Source organism: Balaenoptera physalus (assembly GCF_965194825.1).
Source record: "Balaenoptera physalus genome assembly, chromosome: 6".
NCBI lineage: Eukaryota > Metazoa > Chordata > Mammalia > Artiodactyla > Balaenopteridae > Balaenoptera > Balaenoptera physalus.
In genome coordinates, this window is record NC_138885.1 from 58,264,337 (window position 1) to 58,276,007 (window position 11,671).

At 36.5% G+C, this 11,671-nt stretch overlaps 1 long non-coding RNA gene across 1 annotated transcript in view; it reads left to right on the forward strand.

Annotated features, from left to right (window-relative positions):
* The window catches only part of LOC309662441, a 195,813-nt gene that overhangs the window by 169,506 nt on the left and 14,636 nt on the right, over positions 1–11,671 (forward strand). The gene's annotated exons all lie outside the window — the stretch shown is intronic.

Here is an 11,671-nt window from a genome sequence, read left to right on the forward strand (position 1 = left end):
TTTCTACTTTTGAAAATACTTTTATAGTCTTAATTATAACTTGACAGTTTGATGATGCTGAACTCTGGATGATAAATAATATTTGAGGTCTCATCATTTTTTACTGAATAGATGAGGGTGGTTTTCATAAACCCCTAGTAAGGGCTGTCCATCTTCAAAATATAATCCCCCTGGAATAGCTATATTGACTTCTTTTATGGTATACCACAGCATATCTGTATTTAATTCTGTGATGCAGCTATTTCTATTGGTAAGTAACACAATAAGAAAGAGGGATAAAAGTATGATATTATAGGCCTGCTCTCCACAACTAGAGAAAGCCTGTGCGCAGCAACGAAGGCCCAATGCAGCCAAAAATGAATAAATAAAAATAAATAAATTTATTTAAAAAGTATGATACTATAATAATTACTCCTGATTAACATTCAGTGTACTTACCATTGATGATGTTCTTTAATCATTCTATCGGATGTGGTAAGATAGTCCTATGTCAAGGAAAAGAAAGTAAATAAAAATAGAAAAGAAAGAAAAAAAAAAGAAACAGAAAGAAGAGAAACTGATAGACTTCCAAAACCATAGCATCTGGTCTTCAGTAATTCAGTTGAGACTACTGAAAAAGAAGAGAGACTCTTGACTCTCTTTTAATCTAACCTCCCCATCTTAAATTTTGGTCACCCTTTAAATAATGAAGTCTTAGAAAAGGTTAGTTTGGGGAGAGGGGAGAGGAGAGACTCTAATACCTGCTCTTCATGATAGAATCAATAAGAAAAAAAAGAAAATTAACTTCACTTGGTTCGCAGTATGCCAGAATATCATGAAGCTCTTTGAAGTCATTGTTGAATACAGTGGGGCTCAAAAGGAGTATGAAATACCATAGTTTCTAGATTGAGCTATAAGGCAGTTGTGATGAGATGGTCCATGAGTAAATGCTGTTCTACTAGGTCTAAGATGTGTATATTCTCAACTGGGACAAAGCTCACTGAGGCACATCAAGTAGTAACATAGTCCCATAATGGGAAAGACAAATTTGGGGAGACAGGTAGACGTGTGTTCCAATCTCTCACCACCAATGTTTGCTCATTTAACTTTCCACAAGTTATTAAAATTATCTGGACCTGTTTCTTTATTTGCTAAGTTGGGGAAAAAGTACTTAACTCACAGTACCTTTATGAGTATTAAATAAGATAATGTGTATAAAGTAATAGTCTTATAATGGGTTTTTAATAATTGTTCATTTCTTTTTTTTTTTTAATAAATTTATTTATTTATTTATTTTTGGCTGTGTTGGGTCTTCGTTGCTGCATGTGGGCTTTCTCTAGTTGCGGCAAGCGGGGGCTACTCTTCATTGTGGTGCGAGGGCTTCTCATTGCGGTGGCTTCTCTTGTTGCGGAGCATGGGCTCTAGGCACGTGGGCTTCAGTAGTTGTGGCATGTGGGCTCAGTAGCTGTGGCTCATGGCCTCTAGAGCGCAGGCTCAGTAGTTGTGGCGCATGGGCTTAATTGCTCCGTGGCATGTGGGATCTTCCCGGGCCAGAGCTCGAACCTGTGTCTCCTGCATTGGCAGGCGGATTCTTAACCACTGTGCCACCAGGGAAGCCCCTGTTTATTTCTTCATGCAATTATTCCACCCAGACCCACTCTGCTTCACTGTACTCAAGTGTACCTACCTGGAGCCGGCAACACAGGGTAGTTAAGAGCAAGCTCTACAGACAGTTTATCTGTGTTCAAATCCTGGCTCTGCGTAGGGTACTCAGCTTTAACATGGGGACAGTGAGAGTGCCTTCTCCAGAGGGACATCATAAGGAATAAATGAGCCAAGATATAGACATAATCTCTTTAAGGAATTAACTCATGTGATTGGGGGGCTGGCAAGCTCAAAGGCTGGGAAACTTGGGCAGGAGTTAATGCTGCAGTCTTGAGGCAGAATTTCTTCTTCTCCAGGAAATCTCAGTATTTGCTCTTAAGACCTTCAACTGAATGGAGGAGGCCACCCACATTATCAAGGGTAATCTCCTTTATTTAAAGTCAACTGATTGCAAATATGAACCACATCTATAAAATATCTTCACAGCAACACCTACATTAGTGTTTGATTATATAACTGGGTACTCTAGCCTAAGCCAAGTGATCCATAAAATTAACCGTCATGTTACTCTTAATGGACTCCTTTGCTAGAAGAATCTAATTTTTTTCATAAGGACCATGATTCATTTGTTCAGCTGACGTTCATTGTTACCTATGAGAGGCATCATTATCTGGTGATTAAGCCACAGGCTCTGGGGCTGCACTGACTGCATCCAAACTCTGGCATTACCACTCACTGGTAGTGTGACCTTGGACAAGTTACTTAAATTCTCTGTGTCTCAGTTTCCTATCTGTAAAATGGGGGTAATAATAGTATCTACTGCATGATGTTGTGAGTGTCAAATCAGCTGATACTTGAAAAGTGCTTTGATTAGTGCCTGCCACATGAGATGCTTCTATAAAAAGTTGTTAAATAGTGCTCCTTGGACTTTGAGGACTCACGGCCTCAAGGAGCAAAATAAAGTATGAATGACCAGTTGTGATACAAATGCTATAAGGTAGATATCAGTTCTATGGGATTAGAGGAAAAAACCCATTAATTTTGCCTGGGTGCTAGTGATGGGGATGTTTTCTAGGAAAGTCTGAGTATGTATGCAAACAGAAGGAAGTACAGATATGGCAACCAGGTGCGTGAAACTTATATTTTGAGATTCTTATGGATTTCTAAAAATAAATAAGCTTTCAAAATTTTGGAAAGATAGATATATAGACATAGTTAAAAATTTCAACCTGTTAGAGCACATTAAAAGCAAAAACTGTGTTCCTACTCTCAGATCATGTATTGATTCAAAATAATCATGCTCAACTCTATTTACATAAAATAGAACTGTATTCATTTTATACCAAGAAAAAAAAAAACAATATAGCAGTCCTGCCACCAATCATAAGAGATGGAATATTAGCAGGCTACATAGGCACCCAAGACTGAGTATTAGAATTCCTAGATGGTCCAAGTTATTTAAGCCAGACATTCAAATCATGCTAAGCAAATACCTGCCTTCAGGCACACAATCCTGTCACCCACTGAACTCACCCACGTGGTCCTGAGATTGGTCTTAAAACTGCCTGTCATTTTGTCTATATGCACCACCAGTTCAAACAACCTGTCTATTTATTGGTTTATTTGTTTATTGTCAGTTTTGCCTATGCTATTGAAAGCTCCATGACAACAGTGTCAATCAGAGTTGCCAGGTCCATAGTAGGTAAGAAAGTCTTAGTTAATTGAAATAATAAATTGATGTGTTTTCTGACAGTCATTTTAGTAAAGTTTATCCACTTAGGCTATAGACTAGTGTTTCTCAAACTTGAGGAATAAATGAACCACGTCTAAAGTGACAAATTATCTTGAACTTGTGAGACTCTCTCTGTTAGACCCAAGAGGTCCAGAAATACCAGTTTAAATCCAAAGTCTTATTCTAAGCAAATATCTTTAATTTTATTAATTATTTTGGCAAAATAGATGTTTCCTGTTTAAAACTAGTTAACAGTGTATGTGTGTGTTTTTAAATTATCACAGGAACGAAAGTACAACATTTAGAAAGTTTCACGGGCTGCCCAAGAATATGTCCTCAGACTTCTGATGGTTCACAGACATCAGTCTAGGAAATTGTAGTGCAGACATTTCTAAGTGCATACTGGTAATGGTGCAAAGGGAGAAATATTTTATTCATATTCTGAAGCAGCAATGATAGGGACTAGATTTGATCCAACTCTCTAATATATATTACTGTAGTGACTGAGAAAATGGAGTAAAGTGAGCCTAGTTTACCCAAGGTTAAGTGGATTATATGATTTAAATAACTTGAGAAAAATGTCTTCAGGGAACAAGCAGTCATCATCCCAACTTTATTATTATTTCATAAACAATATGGGAAAGAACAGTGGACCTAATCATCATTGCTTTTCAAAAATTTTTCTCATTTCACTGATGTGAAAGTTAACTTGATATTTGCAATTTTATGTAGCAGAGAAGCAACAAAAATTAGCCAATGCAGCAAAGCAATACAGAGCAGGAAAATATCATAGGTAAAATTGAAACAATTTTAATCACCTCTAAAAGACCTAAGGAAAGTGCTTTGATAATGATGACAAAAGTTTACTTAACTAAAATTATATATCTTAATTTTAAAGAATTTAACTAAAGTTGCCTAATACCTTTCTCTATATTTATAGATGTATAAAGGACCTTGAAATAAATTTATATTTATATAAGTTCAAAAACTTAATTCTCTAGATCAGAAACACAACTTATGAATGAAGAGGCAGAGGGAAAAAAAATCTGGAAATTTAAAAAAAAACAGTGTCTAATAGAATTAATAAGTATTGAAAAGATAATTTTCCTTTAAAAATTTAACAAACCAAATGACTTTTTGTTTGTTGTTGTTTTTACTGCTATTATCTATTCAAAAAAGCTTAAAATATTCTGTTTTACAGAATATAAAAATTTTATAGGAATACAAAATGCATGGAAAAAAGCAAAATATAATAGCAGTGATAATTAAGAGAATTAAACCTTTGTATTTATTTAAATACTCTGTGAACAGCCTAACTGCTCCCTATAATAACGGTAAGAATATAGAGAGGGAGACTGGGATCCAGAGTGGCTTCTTAGCCTATATATCATCATATTTATTCATTAAAATATTTGTTGATTGTTTACTTTTGTCAAGGTACTACAAGGTGATTTGAGGGTAACAAAGATGGATGGAATACCATCTTTGCCTTTTGGAGGGGTAGAAAAATTACTTATATTAAAAACAAATACAAGGGAAAATGATACATGGCGTTATACAGGTAAAACTAAAATTCCAGGAAGTTCCGAGGAGTAGGCTGAGGAAATCAGAGAAGGCTTCAAGGAGGAAGAGTATGTGACCTAGGCTTTGAAGGATGAGTCCAATTTGGACCTTTGGGAAGGGCATTTCAGGGACTAAGCTAAGGAAACAAGGACAATATATAGAGTCTAGAATTTAGTATGCTAGAATATTGGCTTTATATCAGAAGCTTAATGCTATTAAAACTAAAACTTTAGCCTTTTGTTTAAGTCAGTACTTCTTTAATCTACCATGCCGAAACAGTTTTCTAATGCTGCATAAAAGACCACCCTAAAAACATAGTGGGTTATCATACTAGCCATTTCTTTAGGTCACTATTCTGGAGGTTGACAATTTAGGTTTGGCTCAGAGGAGTGGTTCTTTTGGTTTGAGTTAATCTCCAGTGATTTTGTCTGAGCTTGCACAGGAATTCGCAGTTAGTCAGCAGATTAACTAGAGGTTGACTCTTCTAGGAAGGCCCCAGCTGGGATACTTCGTCTCTACTCCCTGTGACTCTCATCCTCCAGTAGGCTAACCCAGGCTGTTCACATGGCAGCCGGGTGGGTTTCAATAAAGCCAATAGAAGCCTGGGCTCCAAACTGGAGACTGTCACTTCCATCACCTTTTCTTGGCCAAAGTAAGTCCCAAGGCCAGTCTAGATTCAAGAGATGAGAAAATCGCATTAACCATTTGATGGGAGTAGTAGCAAGTCACATCACAAAGGTCATGGATGCCAGAAAGGATGAAAAATTGGAGCTATTTTGTAATCAATCTACCACACAGGCAGTAAAAAAGAAAAGTTATTCTAAAACATTTAGAAACAGTCCATTTTTCTAAGCTAGCTACGAGATTTTAATCTCTATGCAGTCATAAACATATAAACACAAACACAACCAGTCCTCACTCCTATTCTTAGAAGATTGGGTACTGTTTCTGTCTGCTGTATTTTAGAGCTAATTTTTTTCCCAGTCACTGGCAGAAGCTGTAAAGGACTGGTCAAAGCGTTTTATTTTCCTTTTTCAATTCAGTGTCTTTTAACTTATCAACTGCTGTTACAATGAAGGAACATCAATTAATGCTAAATTATAAAGGGATTCTTGTGGGATTGCCTATTACAGCTGCCCTGATGCCAAGACCATTCAAAGTGATAAATGTTTTACATTGCATACCAAATACACTCATAATTATTTTGCCATTTACTGAGAGTGTTGCCAACCTACCTTTGATTCTAAAGAAACTGCACATCTTTATCCACTCAAAAAATAAAATCTTGTGCTCATGAGATCTATACAAAGGCCCTTTTATGTAGGTCAAAACGATGCTTCCCCCATGCCCTTTTAATATGTTTTCTCTGAAGTTCTCTGTGCTGCCCTTAGGGCTGTCCACATACTGGTGATAAGCATGTAACTTGCATAGCAAAATCCCTCCCTCCCAAACTCACATCACAATACCGAGTTCAGTATGTCCCATAATAAAATGATATATTTTTGTATGCTCTACACATACTGCTAAGGTACTGCTTTGTGAATAGAGCTCTACAATACAGATGTAGTTTACCAGGAACTTAGCATTTAAACGACTTTCATCTTGACAATGACTGACATGTCTGGCTGAGAATATTATATATTTAGAAGAGTTTTTTTGAAGGCTCCATACTTAAGAATCATGTCTCATCATATTCAGTGAACTTCTGAACTAAGTCTTAAATGTTTAAAGAAGGGTCATGAAGCCACTCTGCTACAAAAGTCTGCAACTTGCGCCCAACTCGTATCCCAGAAGAAATACATGCATAGAATAATTTTTCCTAAGTTTTCTTTCCATTTAACGAAAAAAAGAAAAGCTCTTCTACTTTTAGCTTTGAATATTGATCACTGAGATGCGAACTTGTGCTGGAGTCCGACAAAGTAAAAGACAAACTCTAGAGGATGAAAGGTACATCACATTCTTGATAAACTGTGTAGGAATTTCAACACATGCTTCTCCATTTATACAACAGATCAAGGAAGGATAGAATCCAATTTCAAATCAAATAACCCCCATATCGATGTGCAGGATAGTTGACAGTGCGCTCTCATCAACTCTGTGCTTTCTGGTGGGTAATGTGCACAGTGTAACCTAGAGTAGCCATTTGGCAGAAGACCACTCTAGTCAAATTGAAATAGCCTTTAGAGCCTTGGTTAGAATGGAGACCATAATGTATGCTTGTCATTTGATGAAAAATAGTGCGTTTAAATTAAAGGGAAAAAAATCCTGTCACCCAGATCCGAGCCTGCACAATGACACAAGTGTCAAGATCTTATTTAAAAGTGTTAAGGTACAGTACTGCTCAGCAGCACAATTTGTAAGGAAACATGGGATCATGTGCCAGAGATGGAAGATTTGCTGCCTGATACCAGCCACGGGGAGTGATAAAATATGTTTCTTCCAGATAATTACTTGCTTCTCAAGAAAAGTGACATTTCTAAATTGATATTGCAATGTAGAATAAACAGATTATGCTGCACAGGTAGACCCAGGCTAGTTTTTGTCAAGCGATTGGACTTGGGATCACTCAATGCCACGTAACACTAATTTTGTTTTATGCTTACAAAGCAATATAACTTCTCCAGAGTTAAGAAAATGTCCACTTATGTGGATATAATGAAAGATTTAAACCTCAGATGGCAAAAGAAAAAAGTGTTTTTAAAAATTTTGACTGTTTAAAAAGAGTCTAAGAATATTCATGCTAGAAAAAGCTCTATGAACATCTAGAAGAGAAGCAATTCCGTGGTATTTAGAATGTCTCAGTTTGATGAAAGAATGATTTATCTTCAAGGTACCACGCTAAGGGATTTATATACATCTTATTTAATCCTTAAAGCAATGCTGTGAATTAGGCAGTAGTATTATTCTCATTTTATAAGCAACATAACTAAGGTGAAAGAGTCTAGGTGACTTGCCTAAGGTCTCACAGTTGTGAGGCTAGACACCAAACTCAGGTGCCTGACTTGAAATCTGTGTTATCTAATATTATACACTCAAATGTTCACAAATAGAATGATTAAGAAACGTATTTTAAGCTTGTTATCCATGTATATAAGCAAAAATGCTATAATCAAAGACCACTGGAAAAGATAACAGTTTTTCCTACTCTCATCCTAATAAGTTTTAAAGTAGAAACTCACTACAGAACTGTGTGAAGTATTGTAAAATCCTAGTTTAAAAGATAGCCTTGGCCTTTATTTTATTTTATTTTTTTAAAATTTTATTTATTTATTTATTTATGGCTGTGTTGGGTCTTCGTTTCTGTGCGAGGGCTTTCTCTAGTTGTGGCAAGCGGGGGCCACTCTTCATCGCGGTGCGCGGGCCTCTCACTGTCGCGGCCTCTCTTGTTGCGGAGCACAGGCTCCTGACGCGCAGGCTCAGTAGTTGTGGCTCACGGGCCCAGTTGCTCCGCGGCATGTGGGATCTTCCCAGATCAGGGCTCGAACCCGTGTCCCCTGCATTGGCAGGCAGACTCTCAACCACTGCGCCACCAGGGAAGCCCAGCCTTGGCCTTTAGATTCATGGACAACTGCCCTAATTTTTTTTAAAAATAAATCTGTAAAAATTTGAAAGGTGGAGTAAAACATGGAAGTTCAGCTTTACCAACATGGAGTACAAAATATGATGTTATCTCATTTAGTATTCTAAGGAATACAATTCTGAGCCCTCCACCCTTCCTTTTTCAGCAAGAGTGTCTACTCTGAAGTTTCCATTAACGTTAAGTTCCTCAGGGCGCAGCTCGAGGAGGGGTTGGAGCAGCTGCCATGGATGGGGCCCAGAATCAGCTCCACTCTTCCAGTTCACTCCAAGTCCCCACGTCCCCCAAAACATACATAAAAGCAGACTCCTCTACCCAGGCGACAGCACAGTCCGTAGTACTTGATTATACAGGACAAGCCATACTCCATTCTAAAAGCTTCCTCTTGAAGTCTGCATTAGTTTACTCAGGCTGCCATAGCAAAATACCAGAAACTCGGCGGCTTAAACAACAGAAATTTATTTTCTCACAGTTCTAGAGGCTAGAAGTCCAAGATCAAGGTCTAGTTTTTTTTTTTGAGTCCTCTCTCCTTGGCTTGTACACGGCCACCTTCTCACAATGCCCTCACATCATCTTTCCTCTGTGGGTCCAAATTTCCTCTTCTTATAAGGACACTAGTCTGATTGGATTAGGGTCCATTCTAAGGGCCTCATTTTAACATAACGATCTCTTTAAAGTCTCCATCTCCAAAAACAACCACATTCTGAGATACTGGGGGCTCCAACATATATATCTTATAGGGGGAAACGATTTAGCACACAACAAAATCCATTTCTACTTTCCTTCAAGAGCACAGTTTGACTAAAAATAAACCCATTGTAATTACCACACTTATTTGTAACATCTACAAGATGATTTAAAATGATCTCATTTTAAATGGGTATTTGACTTATACGTGTGTAAATAAACTATCTTGATTTGTCTCCTGAAACAAAGAATGCGTCCAAATACAAAGATTTATCTTTAGGTGGCCCCAGCAACTAGCAACTTTCGACTGTCATTCTCTTGGCGGAAAATAAGCTCTGTCTTCATACCTTCATACCCAATAAAGGAACAAAATTTAGTTATGTGATTTGCCAGCTGCTGAGTTGTTTTTATACAATTTTATGCTGATATAATTATGTGACATGTCAATTTATGACTTGAGGCCTCAGTTTCCTCATCAACAACCTGAAAGTTCTGGGTGATGATAACTTCCAAGACAGTTTCTAACTATAGGATTCTATGATTTTTGATATGGGGCAAACAATTTGTATCTCACTCTATGTATTTCCTAAGGTCAAGTCCGGTTAGCCTTCTGAATTGCTGCTCTAACTATAACCCAGAAAAATAACCTTGAACATGAAACTAGCAACCTATGAAGATACAGAATTTCCCCCAAATTTAATAGTCACCATTATTTTGGCTAATTTTTAAATTATTCTATTGGATAAAACTAGGTTTCTCTCTAAAAAACCCAAGTTATTCTTATATCAGTTAATTTTTTTCTAAAAAATCCCCAAGTACTTGTTTTCAATTATGAAAACATATCTTAGTGGAATTGATAATTTTTCCTTATAAGAATCAAAATATAATGATGAGCATTCACAGAAAGGATATTCTTACCCTAATGCCCTACTCCACATCTTCTTACCAATCATTTCTGCTTTCCAGAGGCAAACGTCTTCAGCAATCTCTGTTATTTCTTCTGGTATTTACCTTGATATTCCATTTAGCAATTTATTTTATTTTTATTATTTATTAGATAATTTTATTTTTATTAGATAAATTTTCAAATGAAAAAGTAGAGAGAAGAGTATAATGAAGGTATCTACATATTTAACTATTATAACATTTTTCAGTTATGCTTCAGGCTTTTTCATTTTTTGCTGAAGTTTTAAAAAATTACTTTGCCATTTTTTGATTTTCTAAAAATTTAAAAATATTTTGACTTTCTGCCATAGAAGATTTTAACTCTCGTATATTCTCCACTGTGCCTACAATTGTTAATTGCTTTATTTTTCCATTTGTTTAGTTTTGTATATCCCAATCACCTTTTCATCCCTAAATTCTTTAACAGAACTCTACATATCTCTTCTTTGTATTCAAACATACCAAATAATATGTCAGTTTAATTATGGCTTCAATCTGGGCTGGTTCTCTAGAACTCTAACATGGCTGTTGACTTAGCACCTCCCAGTATTATTATTCTGGGAATATTTCTCAACTCGTTCTGATGTTTAATTCATACCTTTCTCTTTCTTTTTTTTTTTCATTTTATTTTGGTGGAGCATGCAACTTCAAAACTTTCTAGAAAAATGGTATATTGGAGGTAAATATTTTGAAAACTTGCATGACTAATTAATGATAAAATGACTTTAGAGTTGATTGATAATTTGAGTAGGTATAGAATCCTGGGATGGACATAATATTCCCTCAGAACTTTAAAGGATTTGGCCCATTGGTTTTCCCTCTGGCAAGGCTGTCAAGAAGTTTGATGCTATTCTGATTTCTCATCATTTGCATAGGTCTGTTTCATATTCTGTTAGATTTTAGGATCTTCTCTTAACCGCCAGAATAGTGAAATATCACAGCAATGTGCTTTGGTGGGGTTCTTTTATTATTTGTTGTACTGGGTCTGTTGAAACTGTCCCCTCTTGTTCTTCTAGTCTGGAAATGTGTCTCTAACTTTTTTATTGATGATTTCCTCCCTGCTGTTTCTTTGTTCTCTCCTGTTGAATTTTCCATTATTCATATGTTAGATTCTATGGTCTGTTTCTCTCTTTTTGTTTCTCTCTCACTCTGAGTTTCCTTGACTTCAGTTACCAAACCTAAAATGAAATATCTGCTAACATACTTTGAATTCCCAAGTTCTCATTTTGTTGGAGGCTTTCTGCTCATCAGTATCTGCACATCTTTTATTCTAGATGGCAAATTTCTCGATCTCTAACACTGGGTAAAGTGGGTGGAGGGTTGGCGTATGCTCAACATAGCCAGTGTTCTTAGAGCCAGGTAGAGTAAGGGGGATTAGTGGTCTCAAAATTCAATATGTAGACTGTCAATACCACTTTTCGGTAAGTCTTCTTGATTTTACTTGTGCTTAGTCTTGAAAACCCAATTTTAGGATGATCTGGGAGGAGTGCTGACCTGGATGAATGGGTAGAAGAGACTTGAAAGCTTGAATGTTTCTTACAAATGTCACAAAATCCTCCTATTTTCTTTAATTCCTATCTTCT